Here is a 25,114-nt window from a genome sequence, read left to right as displayed (position 1 = left end):
AAACTCACTGTTCTTGCGTAAATACTTGTGGCCAGTGTAGACAGGCGGCAAGATTTTGCCCAAAATCTTGCCAATGTAGACATAGCCAAACTGCTCTGGTCCTGATCCTGATGTTTTCATGATGTTCTCTCACCTGCTGCTGCGTCTTTTTCCATTTGCTTCTCACACTGGATTTAGCCAGCCCCTTGGATCTGCCTTATGCCTTGTCTCCCATCTGTTCCCTAGTGGCCCTGCGGGAGGCAGAGACTAGCCGCAGCCCAGCCGCAGCCCAGTGTTAATTATCCCTTGGGTTAGTGTCTTTCTCCCATAACGTGTAGCTAAGATATTTGTTAGTAACTGTTAGTAACTGGCAGGCACCGCAGGGGCTCACCCCCGAACAGGCACCCACAGACTCAATATTGGTGCACAAGATGAAACTCACCCTGCTCCTGGAACAGAAACACTGATGAGCAGTGAGGCCCCTCCCTGGCAGCACCGAGCAGTGAGAGCAGAGTGAAGGGGGAGGCAGGACCAGGGGGAGAAGGCTCCATGACTGTGTCAGAGGGAGGCTCTGCCCTGGCCAGTGGGGAATCGTTGCCTCTCCAAGGGGCCCAGGCCTGATGGGTCATTTCCGCAGGGTACTGAGGCTGCAGCAAGTTCTGTCTCCTTCAACAACCAAACTGAACCAATGGATCTTGTACCAACCTGACTACACAGGCTAGTGCTGTGTGTGCCACAGAGCTTCCTGCAGGGCTGCCGACATGGGAGAGGGAAAGGGCAGTTTGAGTGACCCAGCTCTGCCCCTTCTGAAAATGGCAAGTGTTGTCTCAGCAGTGCCAGAGAGGTGGGAAGGAGCCTGAAGTAACTTCTTTGGTCACAGCTGCTGTCACATAGGTGAGAATAGAGACTAGGTAGCTGTCACATGAAACCACAGGCTGGTTTCCCTGACTGGGAATCGAACCCAGGCCACAGCAGTGAGAGTGCTGGATCCTAACCACTAGACCATCAGGGACACATGAAACTTGTCTTTTTGCTCACCTACACTAGCCTTTCACAGGCCATTTTCTGTCCACTTCAGGATGGGGTGGCAGGTCCATTCTCCCTTGCCCAGAGGCGACAAGAACAGAAACCAAACAGAACATCAAAGCAGCCAGACTGAGTCATGTGAGTTGTCCAACTAGCCCAGGATCCTGTCTCATGACAGCAGCCAATTTCATTGTCCGGAGGGAATCCTCAGGACAGACAGTTATTAAGTGATCCCTCCTGTCGCCCATTTCCAGCTTCTGGTATACACCAGCTAGGGACACCTGCCCTGTCCATCCTGGTTAAATGCCATTGATTGACCTTTCCTGCATTAAATATTCCAGTTCTATTTTGGACCTTCTTGTAGATTTCACCTTCACAACATCCTCTGGCAAGGAGTTCCACTGGGCGCAAAAATGTTTCCTTTTGGTTTATTTTTAACTTGGTTTCTGGGCTCCCTGAGGCCCTTTAACACACAAGGGCTTTCTCTGCAGCGCGCTGGGGGGAGAAACCCCTGAGCCAGTGACACGGACTGACCTAGGCGCAGGCCACCAAGGGGGGTTTCAGTGAAGCTACATGTAAATGGATCCATCTAGTAACCCCTGCCAGCCACACGCACAAGGGAGGGGACTTTAGCCAAGAAAGCAAGGACTCTGAGGGAGGGTTGGAAGTGAAGGGGGTTAATCAGATGGACGGGAGTTTCCAGTGCTGGGCTGTGGCTAAGATGGATGAGGGGATGTCACAGGGCACTAGCACAGCAAGGGGACCAGACAGGGCCCTGCTGCACCGAGAGACATGGCAAAGCCTGGGATTGAACCAGGGACCTTTAAATATTTCATCTCAGGTTCCCCACACTGAGCTACCCATAAACCCCTCTAGTCGGTTATTAACTGTCCGGGATGTCTGGCAGCCGTGTCACAAACATGATGCCGTCGTGCCCGGCCCAGGAAGGCGAGACTGGTGTTTCCTGCCACCTGCAGTTTGACTTGCTCCTTCCCCCCATTCCTGCCTTAGCTCCCAGGCTGACCTGGCAGCTGAAGTGGTCGGGGGCCCAGCAGCCTGGGCAGGGAGTCGGGTGGCCAGACCCTGGTGGCAAGAGTCTTGGTGCTACTTGTTTCCCTGCCCCCTCTGGTGCCCTCACTCCTCACCCGCAGCCCCTGCTGCCTGCCTGGGTCCCTGTGCTGTGTCAGACGCTCAATGAACCCTCCTGTTTCACATGGGCTAGGAGTGGCTCTGGGCGAGGGCACAGGGCTGTGTCATTCCCTGTGGGAGCGGGAGGCCCCCGGAGCCCAGAGCGAGTGGACTCCCCAAGGGGCACACGGTGAGAGACAGGGGGCTGGGGGCTCAGGGAGGGGCGGTCCCAGGAGGCAGAGGGCACCTGTGACTCTCGGCTGGCAGCTGACACTCTGCTCCTTGCTTCCCTCCTGCTGCTTCACCTCCCAGGGCTTCTTTCTCCTTCCCTGTCCATAGCAGGCAGCTACACAAAGGCAGGTCACCAAACCAGACACCCCTGTGGCCAGCATGGGGCTTGCACCCACGACCTGGGCGTTATCAGCATCAAGCTCTAAACAGCTGAGCCAGCAGCCCACGAGGGGCCCTTTGGGAAAGACCCCACAGGCAGCTGCAGGGACGTCTCTGCCGCTGCCCAGAGCTCGTCTCTGATGGGGCCACGGGCGACTCACTGAGATGTGGTCTGGCTAGTGCAGAGTCAGAGGAGCAGGAGCCTGGGTGGGTTCAGGGGGGCCTTGAGCAGGAGCAGGTTTTGGGAGAGGGGCTGCTGGGCCACTGAAGCAGGTGACCAGGTGGTTGGCAGCAGCTCTGTGGGCTGGGCACATGGTCCCATCACCTGGACATATGGAGCCTCCCTCTGTGGCTTGGGCTGGAGGAGCCATGGGCCAGCCACTGCAGCAGCAGGAATTTGAGATCAGGTCACCCCACTGGGGACAATGGAGGGAAGAGAAGAGTTTTCCCTGCCATTAGGGGAAAGCTGGCCAGACCCATTTAGCCACTGGGTCTGTGGAGACTGGATCCTCCTCCTACCAGTTCTCTGGCCTGAGTCCTGCAAAGCTCTCAGCCTTTTGCCTGTTTCTGCTTCCCTGTCCATAGTAGGCAGCTAAAGACTGTGTCTAGGGGGAGGGGAGAGAGAGAAAAAGAGGGAGAGTAGTCACTGCAGTGAACAACCATGTGGCCAACATGGGGCTTGAACCCATGACCTTGGCATTATTAGCACTACGCTCTAACCAACTGAGCTAGTTGGCCTTCGGAAGCTGATCTCACAAATGGCCCTTTCAGAAAGGTGCCTCTTCTCTGACAGGGCCACTAGCAACTCACTGTGATGTGGGCTCACTAGTCCAGATGCTTTGAGGTTTGGTCAAGGTGGCTGGTGGCCGGCATGGCGCACTGAGACCCAGGGCAAAGAGGCAGCCGGAATCTCTTGCTGCCAGCACCTTGCCTCCCAGCTTGTTCCCTGCCAGCAGCAGCCGCAGCCCCTTTCAGCCACTGGGAAGAGAGGCAGGAATGGGGCCAAGTAACGAGTCAGGCTGAGGGGGGCAGGCAAAGCTCATCTTGTCTTGCAGGGCCACTGGCAACAGCTTCTCTCTTGTGCGCTGCTGCTGAGGAGAAAAACACCCTGAGAGGGACCAGAAAGACCCATTTAAAAGATTGTTTGGGGGGGGGCACCAGTTAGCGCCAGGGGGGCAAGAGTCAGAGCCTGGCAGCTCCTGGGGACCACACAAGAGACCACAAGGGTAAGCAGCAAGCTCCAGGCAGGTTAAGTTTTAGGGCCCAGCCCATCTCAGCCAGGCAGACCATAGCATCAGACTGAGCTCCAGGGGGCATCAGACACAGAACTCTCTCTCTGGGGAGCCTGCAGATAAGGAGCCCAAAGCTCATAAAGTTGGAGGGTTTTGCAGCAACCAGCCCAACCCCAGCAAGTCCCACTGAGATTTGAACTCGGATCACATGATTCAGAGTTCTGGGTGCTGCTTCTTACACCATGGCTACATCTAGACTGGCATGTTTTTCCGGAAATGCTTTTAACGGAAAAGTTTTCCGTTAAAAGCATTTTCAGAAAAGAGCGTCTAGATTGGCAGGACACTTTTGCGCAAAAGCACTTTTTGCGGAAAAGCGTCCGTGGCCAATCTAGATGCGCGTTTCCGCAAAAAAGCCCCGATCACCATTTTCTCGATTGGGGCTTTTTTGCAAAAAAGAAATCTCTGTCTACACTGGCCCTTTTGTGCAAAAGTCTTTTGGAAAAAGACTTTTGCCCGAATGGGAGCAGCACAGTATTTCCACAAAAAGCACTGATTTCTTACAGTAGGAAGTCAGCGCTTTTGCAGAAATTCAAGTGGTCAGTGTAGACAGCTGGCAAATTTTTCTGGAAAAGCAGCTGATTTTCCGGAAAAACTGGCCCGTCGAGACACAGCCCATGGGACCTACATGAGCCAGCAGTGATTTAACTAGGCTGAACTGGAGTTCTGGCTCATGGCCACTCGGACCAGCTTTGCTTGTTTTCCTTCCACCCAGAGCCCCCTTCTTCTCCTGGGCTGCAAGGAGCCTCCCTGGGATACCCTGAGACAGGCACAGGACTCTGCCTCCCCATAACCAGCCCCACCCCACCCAACCGGCTTTGGCAGAACAAAGCGGGGGGGGGGGGGGGGCTAGCTAGACTGTTCCCTTCTTACACACTTCAAAATATCCATTCCTAAATAGGACTGTGTAGCCTAAAAGATAAGGCATCTGACTTTGGGTCAAAAGACTGAGGGTTTGAGTCCTTTTGCAGTTGTGTTGATTGTGGGTCTGGGTGTCTTATGCTTGGAAAGGTTCTGTAACAATGTGTGTCCATTGAAAGACCTCTAGCTATTTGGCAGATCTAAACTAAAGCAGACTGCAGAACAGCAGCAATTAACTGTAGAGACTGGGCTCACGTTCCATCTAAGTGGCATTTCAATAGGGTCACACTAGGCTGTGACCATGGGGTCTGATCCTATTGACCCCCACTGTCACCAAGTAAGAAAGAGATCTAAGGATGGGTAGAGAGAACTTAGTTAACAGCACTTTGTCTGGCAAAACACTGCTTAGCAAGAGTTGTGTTTGTGCAGTCGGCATTCTATGATTATTGTCCTCACTTTCCTATTGTTTGTCTGTGTGATCGCTGTCTGGTTTGTAGCTGTTTCTGTCGGCTGTATCATTAATGTTGCTGGGGGAAAATCAACAAAGGCGGTGAAGTATGATTGGTTAGGTAAATCATAATAGTATGTTAGCTTTGGTTAGTAACATTAAACTAAAATAATTGGTTAAGCAGGACTAAATTATCACTATATAAACTGGGGTCCAAGAAGGAGACCAGGGAGAAGAAGGAAAAGGGGAGAAGAGAAGAGGAAGAAGGAGGGAAAGGGAAAGGAAGGAAGAAGACCAAGAAGGAGGAGGGAGACCTGGAAGCTGAACTCACCTCCAAGGCAGCCTCAGACCAGAGCGCCCAGGACCCCTCTGTACGACCGTTGAAATGGTTTGCTGTGTGAATTCTGTCAGGTGACGTCAGGCCTTGGCACTGAGATTATTTACCGGTTTCCCTGAGCTACTAGGACTCAGAGCTGTGATGGCTGAGTGGTTAAGGTGTTGGACTAAAAATCCAATAGGGTTTCCCTCTGTAGGTTCAAATCCTGCTCACAGTGAGGCCTGTGTTTTGGTAACACCCCTTCCTAAGGCAACAAGGTACCCAAACTCTGAGACTCCTGAGAAGAACGTGCCTGACCCATCAGAAGGGACACCTGTGCTTCTACACTTGTAGCTTCTTGCATGAGTAATATGCAAATGAGGCTAAGTGTGGAATATTGCTGAGCCTCATTTGCATAGCTAATAAGCTGCCACCACTTTTTTCAGAAGAGACTCTTGCACAAGAAGGAGCGTCTACACTGCCCCTTCTTGCACAAGAAAAACCCTCCTGCGCACTGCGATTACACCTATTACTTTTCACTAAGCACCATTATCAGACTGCCCAGTGCACATTCCTACCTTCCTTTGTGCACACAACATACCTGGGGCTCTAATTACTGGCCACCTGCCTTTCACAAAGATCATTGATCCTTGTGACTTTCAGGTACATTCACATGGCAGCTGTTTAAAGATAAAGTGCTTTTATTCCACAATCAGCACCAGAGTCTGTGGGTTAAGGAAGGGCACTGCCCAGCATAGGGCTTGAACCCATAACCCTAAGATTAAGAGTCTCACGCTCTACCAACTGAGCTAGCCAGGCTGCATGGGAAAAGTTTCCTAATATCCCATCTCAGGGTAACAGGAGCCAAGTGTTCTCCACTGCCTGACTCAAGGCTCTTTCTTGCCCCTAATGTGGGGTTCTGGTCTGTGGAGAGGTTTGAACTCGAACCCCACTCCCGACACACCCACTTCTTTCCCCACAAGGAACGGCCCCATTTCCATCTCTCCAGGGACAGGAGAAGGGCTCTGGCCTGTTCTCTGCAAAATGCTCAGCCTGTTTCATTTTCTGCAGGAACGAGTGGGATCCATGCGCCCTGTTCCCCAGTGAGAGGTATGTGTCCTCTTCCCCCCTTTCCACACACACAGCAGACAAGGGGGCTATGAGCCTCCAGAGGCCCCTTCCTACTTGGCCTCCCACAAAGCTGGGGCGAAAAGCTGCTAGACCCCAGCCCTCCTGGGCCAAGCCATGGCAGAGGTAGCAGGATTCACTCCCATCTTCTCCTGCCTGCGCCCTGGTGCTGAGGGGCCAGCCCCTTTCCTGCTGCCCCAACTCTTATTCCCACAATGCACTTTGTGCAGGGGCCTTTGGTCTTTCTGCCAAGGTGCGTGGCTGGGAGCCAGGACTCAGGGCCCTTCCCCCAATCCCCTCTCTGACCTGCTCACACTGTCTGGCTGCCTCCAGCACGGGCTGGGCTCAGGTGGGTGACCTGCCCTGCAGCTGTGATGGCATCAGGCCCTTCCCGCCGGCCTCCTCCGTCTGGAGATGGAGCTCCAGTGGCCTCAGACACCCAGCAAGAGGAACAAAACTCTCTTCTTTGAGCCTCAGGGCATGGAAGCCAAAACACCTGAACCTTGTAACAACCAGCTGAGTCTTAGTAGATCCCACTGAGATTTGAACTTAGATTGCAGGATTCAGAGTCCTGAGTGCTGCCCCTTACACCATACGACCTGTGGTGTGACAGTGCAGTGGGCACCTCTGACTCTCAGCTCTCAGGCTGGCCTCTGCTCTCCTGGCTTCTCTCCAGCTGCTTCATCTCCCAGGACTCCCTGTAAGAAATGTGTCACTTTCACCCCTGGGAGCAGCTCAGCCATGGAAAGGGGCTGCCTGGGGCAGGACATTAGCCCTGGAGGGCAGGGGTGGGTGTGGCAGTGACATCACAAGGGCCTTTTGCAGCCCCTCAGCTTATTGGCTAAAGGAGGTTGGGAGGTGATGACCTCACAGAGAATCCATGACAGTGGCCAGGTGGGACAGACTGCAGGGCAGGGGCCATCTCAGCGCCCCCCCACCCTCATGGCTTTGCTGCAGGGAGTCTCCTTGAGAGTTGCCCTTGAGGCCTTTTCGGAGCCTTCTCCTTTCCCACGACTAACTGACCTAGAAGGCCGATGTCTCTGTGGAGAAGGGAAGAGCCTCCAAGAAGGGCTCTATAAATGCAATAGGGGAATTAGCTCAAGTGGTAGAGCGCTTGCTTAGCATGCGAGAGGCAGTGGGATCAATGCCCACATTCTCCAACTGCAGCTCAGCTTTTATCCCTTATTTTCACTGTCAGGGGCTCAGTGGCCCCCTCCCTCTTCCTACCTGCTCTCCCAAAAGAGACAGACCTGGCTCCCCTTTCTTTGCCACCAGCAATTGCCATGCTGCAAAGCAGAGAGTGGAGATATCAGGCTCTGTGGTGCAATGGAAAGCATGTTGGACTTTTAAGCTGCAACAAAATACAGGACTACGTAGCACTTTAAAGACTAACAAGATGGTTTATTAGATGATGAGCTTTCGTGGGCCAGACCCACTTCCTCAGATCAAATAGTGGAAGAAAATTGTCACAACCATATATATCAACGGATACAATTAAAAAAACCGAACACATATGAAAAGGACAAATCAAATTTCAGAACAGAACGGGGATGCGGGGGGGGGGGGAAGGTAAATGTCTGTGAGCTAATGATATTAGAGGTGATAATTGGGGAAGCTATCTTTGTAATGGGTAAGATAACTAGAGTCTTTGTTAGGACCCCGCCGTAAAGTGTCGAATTTTAGCATGAATAACAGTTCAGAGAATTCCCTTAAAAGTGCAGTTTTAAAAGGCTTTTGAAGCAGGATGCAGGTAATTAAGTCATTGATATAATGTCCTTTCTGGCTGAAATGGCAAGAAACTGTTTTTTTCTCTATTTTTCTGTATTTTGTTTCAGCTACCCTAAACTAACATAGCTACTTTTCTATCACTATTTTAAGCTGCAGTGATTCATGTGAGCCCAGCTAGACATTCAAAGTTTGTGGGTTCAAGTCCCACAAGTGTCACTTTAGCTGCTTTCTCATTTCCAGGGCACAGCTTTTACAGAACAGGCAATCCTTAGGGTGAAACTGGGGTGGGCTTGAGTCCAGACAGTTCCCAGCAGACCCCAGTGAGGATGGAGGGAAGGGCTGGTTCTTGCGGTTGGGGCTAGGAGCTGTTCTGAAAGGCTTCAGGTGCCATTCGATCGTTTTATCCCTCCCTGTCTCCTACCAGTGCTGAGCAACACTCAGGCTATGTCTGCCCTACACTGCTCTTCTGGGAAAAGCTACGCAAACTTCAAAACCCAATTTGTGCAGCTTTTTCTTCTGCTTTTTTTTTGGGGGGGGGGGAAGAGGCTTTTCCGACATGTGGCCTGTTACACTGGACAAGTCACACAAGGGAGGCAGTAGGCAGAGCCGGCCCAATGCACCAGCCTCCCAGGGCAGGGGAGGCCAAGGCACAAGCAGCTGCCTGGCCTAATTTATCTGGCTTCCCCAGGTTGCCACCCAGGGGCATTATCAGCTGACGTTACTCCCCCCCCCCCCGGTCACATGAGCGTTGGGCTCATCAACAGGCTGGTCAGCAGCAGCTGCAGTTACCTGGGCAGCGCAATAAGAGAAGACTCTCTGTTTCTGCCTGGATTTGAACCAGGCACCTTTTGCATGTTAGGCGAACGTGATAACCACTACACCACAGAAACACATTTTGAGGGGTGGAACTTGTCTGACTGGTCTGTTCCTAGCTCTTTCTAACACCCTGCTCTGCAGGGGAGGGGGATGCTCCTTGTGAACACTCCACCTCTTGTTCTCAGGGAAGCGCCTAATTTCCTCACCAGCCCCTTGAGATTTGTAGCTCAAAGCTGGAGCTGCTGTGGAAGGAGGTGACGCTACAGAAGCTGACGGGGGACAATCAGCCGGCGAAGGGTTATTTTTTCTCCTCCCTGGGCTGATGTGGCTAGAACTGAGAAGAAAATTCTCTTCCCTTCTCCTTAGAAGATGGAAACTGCAGTTGGTTCTCTCTTTGGTTCTACTAAAGCTGGACCCCAGGACTAGACTTTTTCTTTCTAAAACACTGGTGAAAACTGAGAGCCAATTGCTCACAGGCTGAGAATGTGAGTTAAAGAAGGGTACTGCCCAGCAAAGGACTTGAACACATGACCCTGAGATTAAAAGTCTCATGCTCTACCAACTGATCTAGCCAGGCTGCATGGAAAAAGTTTCCTAATATCCCATCTCAGCGTAACAGGAGCCAGGTGTTCTCCACTGCCTGACTCAAGGCTCTTTTTTGCCCCTAATGTGGGGTTCTGGTCTGTGGAGAGGTTTGTGCTCGAACCCCACTCCCGACACATCCACTTCTTTCCCCACAAGGAACGGCCCCATTTCCATCTCTCCAGGGGCAGGAGAAGGGCTCTGGCCTGTTCTCTGCAAAATGCTCAGCCTGTTTCATTTTCTGCAGGAACGAGTGGGATCCATGCGCCCTGTTCCCCAGTGAGAAGTATGTGTCCTCTTCCCCCCTTTCCACAGACACAGCAGGCCAGCGGGCTATGAGCCTCCAGAGGCCCCTTCCTACTTGGCCTCCCACAAAGCTGGGGTGAAAAGCTGCTAGACCCCAGAGGTAGCAAGATTCACTCGTTAGGGTCCATCTCAGTCTGGGCTCAGTGAGAGTCCATCCCACCTGAGATGTGTGTTACACAAAAGCCTCGTGTTCCCTGTGTAGAAGCTATTTTATGTTTAGCTAGAAGCCATCTTGTATATCAGAAACCATTTCAGCTTTTCTCTCAAGCACGTAGACCAGAGTGAACTTTCTGTCACCCCGTGAGAAGAGGCCTACAGGATGGGCTATTGGTATGTGTTAATTGGGCTGGTTGGGACAGGAGATGTACTCCCTCGTACCTGTCTGCCATCTTGTTGATAAGGCTTTGTTTTTTTCCAAATTTAATTGACGATTTCTGTAATTGGATGCCCTGACGTCAGACTGTTTGGCTAAGGCAGGCATGTCCAAAGTCCGGCCCGGAGGCCAATTGCGGCCCGTGTTCCGGTTTAATACGGCCCCACAGGTAATTTGGCAATATCTATCTTTTATGGCCCCCAACGAATCCATATGTATTGAGATGAATACATTGTAAAATCTCAGTTAATGTCAGTTGGTCTAAATCAGCTATAAATATATTTGGACACAACATGTATACTTGGTGTTATGTTCCTGTTCATATTTTTTGAACTTAAAAGTTGACAGAAAACCTTTATTACCAGAGAGCACCTTACTAGGTGCCAGAAATCTGCTCTTGCTGCCTTTGGCTTCCTGCTGTGAGGACATGGCCAAGCTCAACTGAAGGAAGCTGCCTCCAGCTACATAAGGGGGGATGGTGGGAAGAGCAGACACATTGGCCAGGCACCACTGGGGGCTGCATCCCTCACCTCCCCCAGACCTGGCAGGTGCCTGGGCCAGCTTAGCTATGGGGCCGCTCTCTGGGACAGCAAACATGGACACAAGGCAGGATTCTCTCATTCTAGGACCATTTGTTGATTTTTAAGCTTTCACAGCTACAGTCTAGCAGGGCCCCACCGAAGGGAATGACAATGTGGCCCTCAGATCTTTTGTTTGCTGGTGCCCAAGCACCGCTGAGCTCACAGCTGTGATGGCCAAGTGGTTAAGGTGTTGGACTTGAAATCTAATAGACTTTCCTTGCAAAGGTTCAAATCTTCCTCACAGAGAGGCCTGTGTTTTGGCCACACCTCTAACCAAAGCAACAAACTCCTGAGACACTCTCCCCACTCTCCCCATCCCGTCAATCTCCTTCTACTTCTTTCAGTGCCACGTCCAGACTGAAGAGGACACTCTTTCTACGAGGCAGAAGGGACATGTCCAGAGAACAGGGTTTTCCAAAATTTGGTGCCATGTAGCAGCAGATGGCAGGAGCCAAAGAGGCTTGACAGCCTGTTCCATCCCAGCGCGCCACCCTCCCAGCCTGCTGCTGCTCCAGGAGGGGGTGTCAAGCCATGTGCATCAGGGCATTTGTGATGTCACGTGTGATACCAACACACAAAGCCCTGCCCCCCACCCCAGGAGCTACTGGCAGATGGGCACAGACCCTCTCTCCTCACCTATACAAACCAGCTGTTTCCAAGAGGGTGAGTCTGGGCAGAAGGTGATTCCAGGATTCTGTTCCTGCCCTTGTGTACAGATACACCTTGACAGAGAAGCATCCCCTCCATAGGCCCCTCCATATCTCAGCTTATAGAGCAGAGGACTGGAGCAGCTGCCCCTAGGTGGCTGGTTTGACTCTACTTCTAAGGAGAGTTCTTTTCCCCTCCCCTGGATGAGGCAGAGCAGGCAAGGCCCTTTTAGGGGGGACAGACAGGTTCTCTACAGAGGACCCAACCAACAGCTCAGCCACAGAAACAAAGGTCTCTTGCTAGAGCCAGGAATTGAACCAGACACCTTTAAACCTTCAGTTTAACACTGTCCCCACCAAGCTAGATCAGCAGCTGTCAGGGAAGCTTTTCCCCACAGCAGCACACAAGAGAGCAGCTGTTGCCAGTGGCCCTGTAGGGCAAGATGAGCTTGACCAAGCCTCAGACCAGCTGGACTAGCCAGCCCACATCACAGTGAGTCACTAGTGGCCCCATCACAGAAAAGCCCTTGGCAGCTGCAGAGACGTCCCTGTAGCTGTCTGTAGTGTTTTTTCCAACAGCTCTCTTGTGGCACTGCTGGTTTGGGTGTTTAATACTTGATACTAGTAATGCCAAGGTTATGGATTCAAGCCCCATGCTGGTGCCAAGGCTGTTTGGTTTGGTGCCCTGCCTTTGTGTACCTACCTGCTATGAACAAGCAAGGAGAAAAAAGTTCTGAAAGGTGAAAGAGTGGAAAGGAAGCATGGAGCAGAGTGTCAGCTTCTCCTCCTGTAGCACTGCCCATGAGAGAGAGAGAGAGAGAGAGAGAGAAGGGGCAGTTTGAGTCACCCAGCTCTGCCCCATGTGAAAATGGCAAGTGTTGCCTTAGCAGTGAGGAAGTGGTGGGAAGGAGCCTGAAGTAACCTCTTGGGTCACAGCTGCTTTTACATGAGACAATGAGACACTGAGGTGAGAAAAATGACTAGACAGTGGCCAAGTGGAACATCTGGCTGGTTTCCCTGAGTGGGAATCAGACCAGACCAGCAAGAGTTTTGTATCCTAACCACCAGAGACACCTGACACATGCCTCTTTGCTCACCTACACTACTCACCTACACTAGCCTTTCGCAGGATGAGGGTAATGAGGGTCCATTCTCCCTTGCCCAAAGGGGACAAGAACAGAAACCAAACAGAACATCAAAGCAGCCAGACTGGGCCATGCCAGTTGCCCAACTAGCCCAGGATCCTGTCTCACAACAGCAGCCAATTTCATTGTCCCGAGGGAATCCTCAGGACAGACACTTGTTAAGTGATCCCTCCTGTCACCCATTCCCAGCTCCTGGAATACACTAACTAGGGACACCTTCCCTGTCCATCCTGGTGAAATGCCATTCATTGTGGCCACCAGGGCTTCCAAAGTTGAGTAGCTCTGCATTATGGGTTCTTATTAATGTCAAGAACCTCAAGCAATGTAAAGCCAGATTGTGATGGAACTGGAAAGGAAAATATTTCCACTAGAAGGAAATTTTCCAAGGGGGAACTTGGATTTGAAGCAAGGACCACTTGATCTGCAGTCAAACACTCTACCACTGAGCTACACCCCCACAGAAAGTGGTGTCTGCAGCCAATGTTGGGAACTGGACGAGGAACAAGAGACAAGAGGCTTTTGTGTAACTCACATCCCAGGTGCCACCCTTGGGCTTGGTCTCCACACTGAGCAGGCGGGTGGCAGGGGTCTGATGCTGTCACAGCTGCAAGGCAAGTCACCCACCTGGCCCCTGAGCTCCATGTGGGCGGCAGCCAGAGCGTGTGAGTGGAACAGAGACTTGTGGGGGGCAGGGATTTGTATATTTTAGGAAGGGTCCTGAGTCCTGGCTCCCAGCCACGCGCCTTGGCAGAAAGACCAGAGGCCCCTGCACAAAGCGCATTGTGGGGCGGCAGGAAAGGGGCTGGCCCCTCAGCACCAGCGAGCAGGTGGGAGAAGATGGGAGTGAATCCTGCTACCTCTCATGCGCAAAGGCAGCACTTTTCCAATGGAGCTAATTCTGCCCCACCTGCAACCTTTCTCCAGTGCTTCTGCCACTGTCCGGCCCAGGAGGGCTGGTGTCCAGCAGCTCTCTGCCCCAACGTGGCTGGCTTTTGGGGAGAGTAAGTAGGAAGTGGGGGCCGGGGCGGGGGGCCTACTGGAGCCACTTAGCCCCCTGGCTGGCTCTGCTGGTAAAAAGAAAAATTGGAAATTTTTCCCCTCATTGGAGAATGTGGGTATCGATCCCACTACCACTCACATGCAAAGCAAGCGCTCTACCACTTGAGCTAATTCTCCTGTTATACATATAATGGTCTTCTTGGAAGCTCTTCCCTTCTCCACAGAGACATCGACCTTCTAGGTCAGTTAGTCGTGGGAAAGGAGAAGGCTCCAAAAAGGCCTCAAGGGCAACTCTCAAGGAGACTCCCTGCAGCAAAGCCATGGGGGGGGGGAGGGGGGGGGCTCTGAGATGGCCCCTGCCCTGCAGCCTGTCCCACCTGGCCATTGTCATGGACTCTCTGTGAGGTCATCACCTCCCAACCTCCTTTAACCAATAAGCTGAGGGGCTGGAAAAGGCCTTTGTGATGTCACTGCCACACCCACACCTGCCCTCCAGGGCTAATGTCCTGCCCCAGGCAGCCCCTTTGCATGGCTGAGCTGCTCCCAGGGGTGAAAGTGACACATTTCTCACAGGGCCTGTTCTATTGGGCACCACCCCTTGGGCTGGGCAGGAGGGAGGGGGAGGCTCAAGGCAGGAAGTTGGGGGAGGGGTTGTGATAGGACAGTACCTGTAAGAAATTAAAATGTGGAGTGTGGGAGGCTCATGGCAGGGATTTGGGGAGTGTGTGAGAGTGGGGGGGGGCTCAGGGCAGGGGTGAGGATGTGGGAGGGTAGAGAAGTCAGGGCACAGGATCTGGGATATGGGGGAGGCTTGGGGCTGGGACTGTGTGTGTGTGTCGAGGGGATCCCTCTGCTCTGTGCTCCCTGAGGCCCTTTAACACACATGGACTGACCTGGGCGCAGGCCAGTGAGGGGGGTTTCAGTGAAGCTACATGTAAATGGATCCCTCTAGCAATCCCTGCCAGCCACACGCACAGGGGGAGGGACTTTAGCCAAGGAAGCAGAAGCAGCCAATCTGAGGGAGGTTTAGAAGCAAAGATGGGCTGCTGCCAGGATGGATGAGGGGATGTCACAGGGCACGAGCATGGCCAGGGGAGCAGAGAGGGCCCTGCTGCACCGAGAGACATGCCAAAGCCTGGGATTGAGCCAGGGACCTTTAAATGTTTCATCTAAGGCTCCACACACTGAGCTGCCAACAAACCCGTCTGGCTCATTATTAACTGTCCAGGATGTTTGGCAGCCGTGTCACAGCCTGAGTGTTGCTCAGCACTAGCAGGAGACAGGGAGGGACAAAATGGTCTAATGGCACCTGCAGCCTTTCAGAGCAACCCCCAGCCCCTAACCCCAAGGACCAGCCCTTCCCTCCTTCCCTCCACCCTTACTGGGGTCTGCTGGGAATTGCCTGGATGCCAGCCCACCCCAGTGTCAGCCTAAGGATTGACTGGTCTGTAAAAGCTGCATCCTGGAAATGAGGAAGCAGCTAAAGTGACTCTGGTGGGACTGGAACCCACAATCTTTGAATGTCTAGCTGGACTCACATTAACCATTACAGCTTAGAAGTCCAAAGTGCTTTCCATTGCACCACAGAGCCTGATGGGCTGGTGAGTTTGATATCTCCACTCTCTGCTTTGCAGCATGGCAATTGCTGGGGGGGGGAGGGCGGGGTCTGTCTCTTTTGGGTGAGAAGGAAGGAAGATGGAGGGGGCCACTGAAATTAAAAGAGAGAGCTGTAACTGGAGAATGTGGGCATCGATGCCACTGCCTCTTGCATGCTAAGCGAGCACTCTACCACTTGAGCTAATTCCCCTGCCTGTGAAAGGCTTTGCTGCCTCACCCACCTTGTTCCAGAGCCCACAACATCCCTGCGAGTGCTACTTGTGAGACTCACAACTGTGGGTCGGCTAGCTCAGAGGTTTAGAGGACGTGGTGCTCATATCACACTGACGCGTCTTAAGAGCAAGCCCCTTATTTCAAGCTATAACAGGCTCGCTATTCCGACGTCCCTGCATGCGGATTTATTTCCAAGTGCTGTGTAGCCAGACCCAAATTACAAAATAAGCTATTTCAAAATAGGCGCATTGATTATTTTGAAGTACGGGACGCACCCCTAGTGAGTTAGAGCTGAACTCTGCCCCCAGCTCCCTGCTTCACCCACCTACCTACTGACTCCCTCGCTGCCATGGGGCTGTTTGCATTGACCTCTTCTCTCTGTCGCCAGGCTTCAGCCAGGACTGAGACTCAGGCAGGAGAATGTGACCCGGCTCCCTGCACCTGGGCCCTGCATTTCTCATCCCTTCAGAGACACTTGTTAGTGGAGGAATAAATCACAGTCACATGAGTGTAGATTATAAAACTTTGTAGTTGTTGTTGCCTTGGAAACTCCCCACAGACCTTCCCCTGGGGTCCCGGGCAGCCGCTCACATTGCACAGCTCACTTCGAGGTGAGGGTGCTGTGTAGACGTGCCCGTCCTGTTGAGGACCAGCCTGCTGGGGTGAGGCTCTGGCCACTTCATTTCCTCGTGCCTCTCAGGCTGTGTCTACACTGCAGGGCTACGTCTACACAGCAGGCTTTTTGTGCTAGAGCAACTGCTCTTGTGTAAAAACTTACAGAGCGTCTACACTGAAGGCACATTTTTGCACAAGTAAATTTATAGTGCAGCATCAGACAACAGGGCTTCTTGCACAGAAGTTATTGCTCTCCCCATGAGTAATAAGCCCTCTTGTGCAAGAACTCGTAGACAAGGAGGCAGTGTGGACCGACAACAGGGGTTTCTTGCTCAAGAAAGCCAAATATCTAAAATGCCCGTCAGAGCTTTCCTACGCAGGAGACCATCCACACTGCCATGGCTGCTTAACAGAAAAGCACTTCTCTTGTGCAACAGCACATGGCAGTGTGGACACACTGTTGGGCAAGACCTTTTGCACAAAACAGGGTAGATGTAGCCAGGGGGTGTTTGGGTTTGTTACGAGCACTGAGCTTTGTACAACAGCCCAGGGAACATTGTGAAAAGCCAAAACCTTCCAGCCCTGGGTGTCCTTGGCCAGTCAGCAAGTGGCAGAAAGGTTCCCTGAAGTGCTGACTTCATGTGATTTGAAGCAAATTGTAACAGCTCAGGTGAGGTGGCCGAGTGGTTAAGGCGATGGACTGCTAATCCATTGTGCTCTGCATGCATGGGTTCAAATCCCATCCTCACCGGGTGCTTGCAGCCCTTTCTCTTGCCTCTCTTGGAGGTTCAGTGCCAGCCTCTCCTGCAACCCTGCCTGCTCCACAGGGGAAATCTCCAGAGAGACACTCCCAGCTGGGACCCTCAATCCCTTCTGACCTCAAGGGGAAACCTCACAAAGGAGATTCCAGGCAGCCAGGCCATGGGGGTCTCTGAGATGCCCCAGCCCTGCAGCCTGTCCCACCTGGCTGTTGCCATGGTCCCTCTGTGAGGTCACTGCCTCCCAGCCAATGAGCTGAGGTGCTGAACAAGGCCCCTGTGATGTCACTGCTGCCTCCCAGGGCTCATGTCCTGCTCCTGGCCAGCCCCTTGGCATGTGTGAGCTGCTCCCCCTCTGCCCCCCTTACTCAGGGCTGGTTCTGGGGCTCACACAGGGAACATCAGAGGCTGCTCAGGGGTTCACATTGCTAGGCCAGGGACCCTCCTGTGGGGCTGTGAGTGTTGCTGTCCCTGCTGTACAGACACGGCCATAGAGCCTCAGGAGGCTGCAGCAGTGGGAGACACTTCCCTGGTTTCGGGAGGGAGACGAGATGTCAAGTCCCATGACTTGGAGCCAGCTACAGATACCCATGGAAAGCTGATTTTCAGAGAGGTGTGATCAGCCCTTCCTGTGTATCTGGCTTCTTCAAAGGGGCTTAATCAGGAGCTAAAGTTGAAGAAGGGACATTTAGAAGGTGAATTTCTGTCTCTGGCACTGTCCCACCTCTCAAAGAATTTACATTCCTCTGCTTTCTGAGACAGTTGGCAAGGATGCTCCACAGTGGTTCTCTCTCTCTCTCCCTCTCTGCAGAAGCTGTTCAGACCCCTCACTAGCCAATGCTGGTGTTAGGTGCAGCTCTGAGTGCTAAAATCCCAGGTGTGCAAAGTCAGAATGAAGGGGATGCATTTTGCTCTAGAAGTGACAGCCGGAGGGAGGTGGCTGCAGCAGAGCAGGGTCTGTCTGGAGACAAAGCGGAGCCTGAGGATGAGAAGGCCCATGAGAGGCAGAGACTCCAGAGTGGCGGGGGAGGGGCTAGTTATTTGGTCTGGCAAACTGGCATGGCCCAGTCTGGCTGCTTTGATGTTCTATTTGGCTGTTCTTGTCCCCTCTGGGAAAGGGAGAATGGACCCTCCCCCCCATCCTGAAGTGGACATTAAATGGCCTGTGAAAGGCTAGTGTAGGTGAGCAAGGAGACATGCTTTATGTGTCCCTTATGGTCTAGTGGTTAGGATCCAGCATTTTCACTGCTGTGGTCTGGGTTCAATTCCCAGTCAGGGAAGCCCCTGGCAACTTTTACCAAACAACTCCATAGTCTACTTTCATGGCCTTAGTCAACTTTATTGCCACATGTTACAGCAGCTGTGACCCAAGAGGTTAACTCAGGGCCCCTTTCCCACCTCTCCCTTACTGCTAAAAAAAGGGTCTAATGCTGCCAGCAGCCTTTCAGAACATCCCCCAGCCCTTCCCTCCCCCTTGGCTGGGCACTGCCTGGGCTCAGGCCTCCCCAGTGCCAGCCTAAGGGCTCTGGAGCGGACAGGGCAGCTCCAGGGGCAGAGTCCTTTTTTCTGCAGTAGTTCAAACCCAGCCCCTAGGTTCCAACTAACTTTACTCCTCATTTTTTGCCCTCTGTGTCTCCCCTCCAACACACCCCCTTTCCCACTACCCCTCCCCCCCGCCCCGGTAACACAATCAGGACTTTTCCCTTGAAAGAACAAACTCTCTGGTTTTTATGTGGGGACTGTAGAACTGGGGAGGGGCTGGGGAAAGACCCTGGGAGGGGGAGGAGGCTGGGAGGAAGGGCTAAGGCTGGCACCTTCCTCTGGTGGTCCCACTGCCTCATGTCAGGGGCCTCAGCAGCGCTGGGGGGTGGCTCCAGGGAGAGAAGCTGGTTCAGGGGAACTTGAGCTGCTGGGCCACTGAAGCAGGCCCCCAGCAGCAGCCTCTGTGCAGGGCTCACACGCTCCAGGCCTCCCAGTCATATTGAGTCTCCCTGTGTGGCTTGGGCTCCAGAGCCTGCCCCCCAGCTGGTGCCTTGAGGTAGCCACTGCAGCAGCAGGAATTTGGGCATCAGGTCCCCTGCTTTTGGGGACAGGAAGCCAGGCCCAGGCCCTTTTAGCCACTGGAGCTGTACAGGCTGGAGCCTCCCCCTACCAGATCTCTGCCCTGCTTCCTGCAAAGCTCACATTTTTGCTTGTTTCTGCTTCCCTGTCCATAGCAGGCAGCTAAAGGAAGGGAAGTCACCAAACTGAACACCCCTGTGGCCAGCATGGGGCTTGAACCCATGACCTTGGCGTTATTAGCACCACGCTCTAACCAACTGAGCTAGCCAGCCTACAAAAGTGCAGTTCCACAGCTCACCAGTGGCCCTTTCAAGAAAGGCGCCTCAGGCAGCTGCAGGGACGTCTCTGCAGCTGCCAATGGCTCTTCTCTGACAGGGCCACTAGCGACTCACTGTGACGTGCGCTGGCTAGTGCAGCTGGTTTGAGGGTTGGTCAAGGTGGCTGGTGGCCGGCAGACCCAGGGCAAAGAGAAGCCGGAATCTCTTGCTGCCAGCACCTTGCCTCCCAGCTTCTTCCCTGCCAGCAGCAGCCGCAGCCCCTTTCTGCCACTGGGACAGCCCGGGAAGGGGGGCAGGAAAGGGGCCTCAGATTCCAGGGTTCTGAGTCCTGAGCGCTGCCCATGACACCAACCACCCCTCAATCAACTGGGCCAAACTGGTGCCCAGTTCATGCCCACTAGGACCTGCTTTACTTGGCTTCTTTCCACCCAGAGCCCCCTTCTTCTCCTGGGCTGCGAGGAGCATCACTGGGATACTCTCATTTCCCAGCACAGGGCCATCTCTCCAGTGACAGGAGACGGGGCTGGGCTTCTGTCCTACTCCACCGACACCTCCCGTCAGTCAGCTCCATCACTCAGTGCATGCCAGGGAGCTGAGTGATTGTGCCCTTGAGTGGCCTTCTTAGCCAGCCAATCAGCTTTGTGAGGAGGTTCATGGAGGCGGGGCAATGAGCTCTCTTGTTAGGCCAGCAAGGAAGCAGCCAAGGCCCCACCCCCAGGGAGCCGGCTGGAGACCATGTGGAGGGAGAAGCTGCCTCTCCCCTGTGTAGCAGGCACTTTCCCAGGGGGCAACTCCCAGGGGGAGAGGAATAGCTGTTGCTCAAGAAGCCCTGTTTTCTGATGCAGTGTAGATGCTCTGCAAGTTTTTGAACAGCTGCTCTTGTGCAAAAAGCCTGCAGTGTAGACGTATCCCTGCAGTGGAGACACAGCCTGAGAGAGACGAGGAAAGGAAGTGGCCAGAGCATCCCCCCTGCAGTCTAGTACACAACAGGGTGGGTGTGTCTACACAGCACCCTCAGATCACAGTAAGCTGTGCAGTGTGACCGGCTGCCCGGGACCCCAAGGGAAGGTCTGTGGGGAGTTTCCAAGGCAACAACAACTACAAAGTTTCATAATCTACACTCATGTGAGTCAAGACACAGTGAGGTGGAGACTTGTAGATGACCTATGCTCCACTTGGAGTACAAACGTTTAAGAAGAAGAAATCTGCAGAAGAGAATAGTGAGGGGGAATTCAATAGCAGCCTTCAACTTCCTGAAGGGAAGATCCAAAGAGGATGGAGAGAGGCTGTTCTCAGTAGTGACAGATGGCAGAACAAGGAGCAATGGTCTCAAGTTGCAGTGGGGGAGGTCTAGGATGGATATTAGGAAAAACTATTACCTTAGGAGGGAGGTGAAGCACTGGGATGGGTTCCCTAGGGAGATGGTGGAATCTCCATCCCTAGAGATTTTTAAGTCTTGGCTTGACAAAACCCTGGCTAGGAAGATTTAACTAGGGTTGGTCCTGCTTTCGGCAGGGAGCTGGACTCAATGATCTCCTGAGGTCACTTCCGGCCCTATGATGCTATGGTTCTAAAAGCTGAATTAAGCTACTTCGACTTCAGCTAGGCATTAATGCAATTAAAAAGTCCTGAAGCCTCCTACTTTCTGTCTCACTCAGGCCTCTCCCAGCAAAAGAACCTACGTCCCTGCAGCTTCACAGCCAGCCCAGGGCAATCTGTGAAGAGATTCGCTTTCTCCTCAACAACCCCTCCCCGACTGCAGACTCCACTGGGTTTGGCTCATTCACTTCCTGACAATTGTCACAGCCTAGGCCCAGATCCTGCCAAGACTTTGGCATCAAAGTAACTTCACCCGCTTGGGTCCCTTTGACACGAGCAGGAGGTTCAGAGTTTGCGAACTCCTGGCTCTACCTGTGAGCCGTGGGGTCTGTGTGCTCAGCGTCTCTGCAGAGAGCAACACGGAGCTGGGTGCCTTTCTGTCTGTGTGTCGGCCATTTTGTGCTCTGTCAGTGCAATTACAAAGTGGCTTTTGGGACAAATAAGGTTCAATTAATCCACCTGAGTTTCTGGGACAGGAAGTGGGCACCATTCTCATCCCATAATTCAACAGAAGCTTCATCAAATTAGGAACCAAATGACCATCAATGGTCTCTTTCTATGGCCTCAGATGCTTCGCTCACTCTCCCCTTCCCCATCCCTTCTAGGTACCTGTGAACTCCCTCAGAGTCTCTGACAGCGCAGTGGTTTTCTGGGAGAAACCCCTGACTTGTTCTTCCAGTTCAGTGTCAGTCTGGAGCCTCCCAGTCTCATCGTCCAGCTTCTCCAGCTGGGCCAGCAGGAGTCGCTCTTGTTCCTCCAGGAACTGCCGCAGCTGATGAAACTCGGCCACAATCTTCTGCCTCTCGGCTTGTGTCTGTTTCTGCATGAAAATAGGGAAAGGGCTGGTCAGGGACATGGATGGAGCCCGGGGCCCTTTCATGGGGAGCTGAGTGCACAGCAGGGAGAACTTGGCAAACCCACAGATTTCTGACACTTGGCTCCACCCTATGGGTACTAAGCTGAGGTGTCTCTGTTTCCCCTTTGCCCCCTATGTCCCTCTGAAAGGGATGTTTCCATGTCTGACCCTGGCAGAGGATTTCTGGGAAAGCCACCAGGGCTGGACATTAACTCATCCCCTGCCATGGAAGTTCAGGGCCTGTCCACACCCAAGATCATGGAGAAACTCAGGATGCTAACTAGTGGTTAATTGTCTAGTCGAGTAGTAGATGGAATTTCCATCGACTTCTCGATTAGTCGATAGGCACTTCTGCATTCCTCATGTTAAATGTAAAAGAGCTCCCACTGGGGTTCTAGTATGTTTCAAAGGAGGAATGCAGAACTCTGTGTGCAGCCCAGGGCAGGTGGGAAGTCCCGCTGACTCCGGGCTGCAGGTGGGTGCCAGCTTTGAAATGCACAAGAGTCCCCAGTGAGAGTCAGAGTCCCCTGCTGACCCCGGGCTCCATGCTGCGCTGCTGCTTTGAAATGCCACGTGGAACGCGGGATCAGCTGGGGTGTCCCCAGCTGACCCCAGGCTCCATATGCATAGCGACGCTCAGCTGAGGCTGGAATCAGCTGTGCAGCACTGCCACTTTGAAACACCGAGCCAGGGATCAGCTCAGCGGTGCTGCCCCTTAGAACGGTGCCTTGGCGTTTCAAAGCAGCAGTGCCGCCCAGCTGATCCCAGGCCTAGCTGTGCATCGCTGCTGCTTTCAAGTATCCCCTTTTCTCCCTCCACTTAGTTGCCTTTATCTGCTGTCTACACAGCTCCTTTTTGCGCAAAAGCCTCTTTCTCAAAAGCGGATGCTAATTACTGATGCAAATGAAGCACAGCGATATTCCACACTGTGCTTCATTTGCATAAGCTTTTCTGGAAGAAGGCTATAGTGTAGCCGTAGCTGAGGGACACTGAGGCTGCAGCAGGACACCTGTGAGGGTGGGGGCAGGAGGGGGCGGCACCTCCATGCAGAATGATGTAGGTGGGGATGGTCTGACTGAGGCAGGAACAGGCCCACAGAGGCCGACCAATGCAGGTGGGGGAGGCCTGGCAGGCAGGCGTGGGCATGTCCTGTGCTCTGCAGATGGGTCTGTGACTCCCTTAATTAAACAGGTTGATTTCTGTTCAGGATGGCTGGGGTTTGCCCTGCAGTGGTAATACCCTCTGGGCAGGTACCCAGTGCCTGGTACAGCTCTTGGCAGCAGTGCATCCTGGGAGATTCCCAAAAGCTGCTTGGCACAGGTCAGAGTCGCACTGGGCAGCTCCAGCCTGGGGGTAGTTTTGCTCCAACCCAGTCTGCTCCCAGTGGTGTCTGGCGTGGCCCTGCGCTGCCTGGAGCCCTGCTGTGGGTGAACTCAAGGTTCCTGGGTCCCACACAGTGTTCAGCCCAGCGATCTCCTCTAGTGCTGGTCACAGAATCTGAGTTTAACCCCTCCTGGAGCAGCCCAGGAGTTCAGCATCCCAGTGGGAAACTGACCCCCCGCTGGCCATCTTTCTCACCTAACCAACACATTTCAGCCCTGGGGCTAAGGTGGCAGCATGGCTTAGTGGTTAGGATCATGAACTGTGTCTGGAGAAACTGAGGTTCTAAACAGACCTCACCCGTGAACTACCTGGCTGATTCACTGTCTCTTCTCTCTCCCCCCTCCCCTTGTGCCTCAATTTCCTTCCTAACTTTTGTCTATCTAGAGTGTAAACTGCTGAGGGCAGGGATTGTCCCTGGTTGTGTTTTGTGCAGAGCCCGGATCTCACATGGCAACTGCGATGCAAATACAAGTAATAACATTAAATTCTAGTCATCAAATCTGTAACAACAACAGCAGCTTGTAACTCCCCTTTTCCTGTCTGAAGGCAGCACATTCCCAGAGGCCAGCCTGCTGCTGATCCATACCCCTCCCATGCGGTAATGGGCCCTCATTTCTCCCGGGAGGAGGGGGGTAGGTTCAGAAGGATTCCGCTGAGCATCTCAGAGAAGTTTCTCACATGCAGTGTCTTTAAAGACTTGGATTTTGGCCTCTGTTGCCCCCTGGCCGGAGCATTTCTTTTGTCACAGCCTCTCCTGGGCCAGGCAGACTTCAGCTGGCTGGTGAGTTGCACTGGGCCAGAGAACAGTCAGGGAAATTAGCCAGATGGGCAGCACCGTGTGTGCTTGGTGCACCCAGGACTCTCTGCAGACCACATAGATGGGGCTTGATCCTCCTGGCAGAACAGCTTCAGTGCTGCCTGGTGCTCCCTGCACACCCCGCCCCTGCCCGCTCCCTTCATTACCTGCAAACTGAGCTGTTTGACGAGTTCCACCACGTTCGCCAGCTGCCTGTTGGGCCTGAGGGGTCCCTGCTGCACAGGGGCCCTGCACTGCGGGCAGGTGACGGTTGAGCCGGGTCCCTCCTTGCACCAGCTGAGGCAGGCATGGCAGAAATTGTGCCCGCAGGCTGTGACCACCAGGTCCGTGAAATACTCCAGGCAGACAGGACAAGTCATTTCCATTCTGAGACTTTCCACTGTGCTCGCTGCGGCCATGGCTCCCTCTGGGCTGGGGAAGAGGATCAGTTTCAATTTCCTGAGTTCAGGCTCTACCTGCCTCCAGCAACAGCTGGCTGTTCCCCTCCCTGGAGCTGACTCAGGCTGTTTCCTGGAAGGGGAAGAGCCAGCAGGAGACATCCCAGCCCTGGAGGCTTCCGTGATCAATGTCCCACACTCTGGCTCTGGCACCTGCCCCTGGGCTGGTGTGGAGGGTCCCTGGGGAATCACATGTTCCCCAGAATCCACCAGGCTGTGCTGCTCAGCTCCCAGAACTGTGCCTATAAGGAGTGAGAGTGAATCTTGTGCAGAATTCATTGTGTTTGATGTTGACAGATAAAGTAACAGTTGAGTATTTATATGGATCTAGTTGCAGTTTTCCCATGTTCAATTTTCACAGCAGTGGGAAATGCTAAGGGGAGGGGCAGGCAGTACTTGGCTCAGACAGTAACTATTCAGTGACAGACACTGAGATTCAAACAGGAAAAACTTTATTGTTAAACCGGAAATTGTTAATGTGACTCTCAAAACAGAGTAAGTCAAAGTTCTTCAAAAATAAGAAGTTTTCAAGCAGCCTGGCTCTTCCTGGGCCTGTGTGGAACTTTCAGTTACTATGAAGGGAAAGATTTTTCATCAGTTTGTGAGCGGACAGTGAAATCGAGGTTCGCTGGCATCTGCTCCCTCCAAGCCCAGTGACATTCAATTCTCAGGCCAAACACTTATTCCAGCTGGAATCCATGATTCAAGGGCCCGATTCTGACGTGCACTAAGGTTGCT

General features: G+C 53.2%; 1 protein-coding gene and 10 non-coding genes across 11 annotated transcripts in view; 4 read left to right on the top strand and 7 right to left on the bottom strand.

The window, feature by feature from the left end:
- LOC142821517 (uncharacterized) overlaps nt 1-25,114 on the top strand; it is a 191,127-nt gene that overhangs the window by 144,649 nt on the left and 21,364 nt on the right. The window lies entirely within an intron of this gene.
- TRNAE-CUC (transfer RNA glutamic acid (anticodon CUC)) lies at nt 920-991 on the bottom strand. Its single transcript has one exon. It is a non-coding gene; the product is annotated as a tRNA-Glu (tRNA).
- Nucleotides 3,188-3,261, bottom strand: TRNAI-AAU (transfer RNA isoleucine (anticodon AAU)). The gene has a single exon. It is a non-coding gene; the product is annotated as a tRNA-Ile (tRNA).
- On the top strand, nt 5,594-5,675 carry TRNAF-AAA (transfer RNA phenylalanine (anticodon AAA)). Its single transcript has one exon. It is a non-coding gene; the product is annotated as a tRNA-Phe (tRNA).
- On the bottom strand, nt 6,184-6,256 carry TRNAK-CUU (transfer RNA lysine (anticodon CUU)). The gene has a single exon. It is a non-coding gene; the product is annotated as a tRNA-Lys (tRNA).
- TRNAV-AAC (transfer RNA valine (anticodon AAC)) lies at nt 9,111-9,183 on the bottom strand. Its single transcript has one exon. It is a non-coding gene; the product is annotated as a tRNA-Val (tRNA).
- Nucleotides 13,129-13,200, bottom strand: TRNAC-GCA (transfer RNA cysteine (anticodon GCA)). Its single transcript has one exon. It is a non-coding gene; the product is annotated as a tRNA-Cys (tRNA).
- Nucleotides 15,229-15,333, bottom strand: TRNAR-UCU (transfer RNA arginine (anticodon UCU)). Its single transcript has 2 exons — nt 15,297-15,333; nt 15,229-15,264 (listed from the first exon to the last, which is right to left on the bottom strand). It is a non-coding gene; the product is annotated as a tRNA-Arg (tRNA).
- TRNAS-GCU (transfer RNA serine (anticodon GCU)) lies at nt 16,857-16,938 on the top strand. The gene has a single exon. It is a non-coding gene; the product is annotated as a tRNA-Ser (tRNA).
- Nucleotides 18,154-18,225, top strand: TRNAE-UUC (transfer RNA glutamic acid (anticodon UUC)). Its single transcript has one exon. It is a non-coding gene; the product is annotated as a tRNA-Glu (tRNA).
- TRNAI-AAU (transfer RNA isoleucine (anticodon AAU)) lies at nt 19,205-19,278 on the bottom strand. Its single transcript has one exon. It is a non-coding gene; the product is annotated as a tRNA-Ile (tRNA).

Source organism: Pelodiscus sinensis, chromosome 31, assembly GCF_049634645.1.
Source record: "Pelodiscus sinensis isolate JC-2024 chromosome 31, ASM4963464v1, whole genome shotgun sequence".
In the NCBI taxonomy this organism is placed as follows: domain Eukaryota; kingdom Metazoa; phylum Chordata; order Testudines; family Trionychidae; genus Pelodiscus; species Pelodiscus sinensis.
This window is presented reverse-complemented; position numbering and strand designations above follow the sequence as displayed.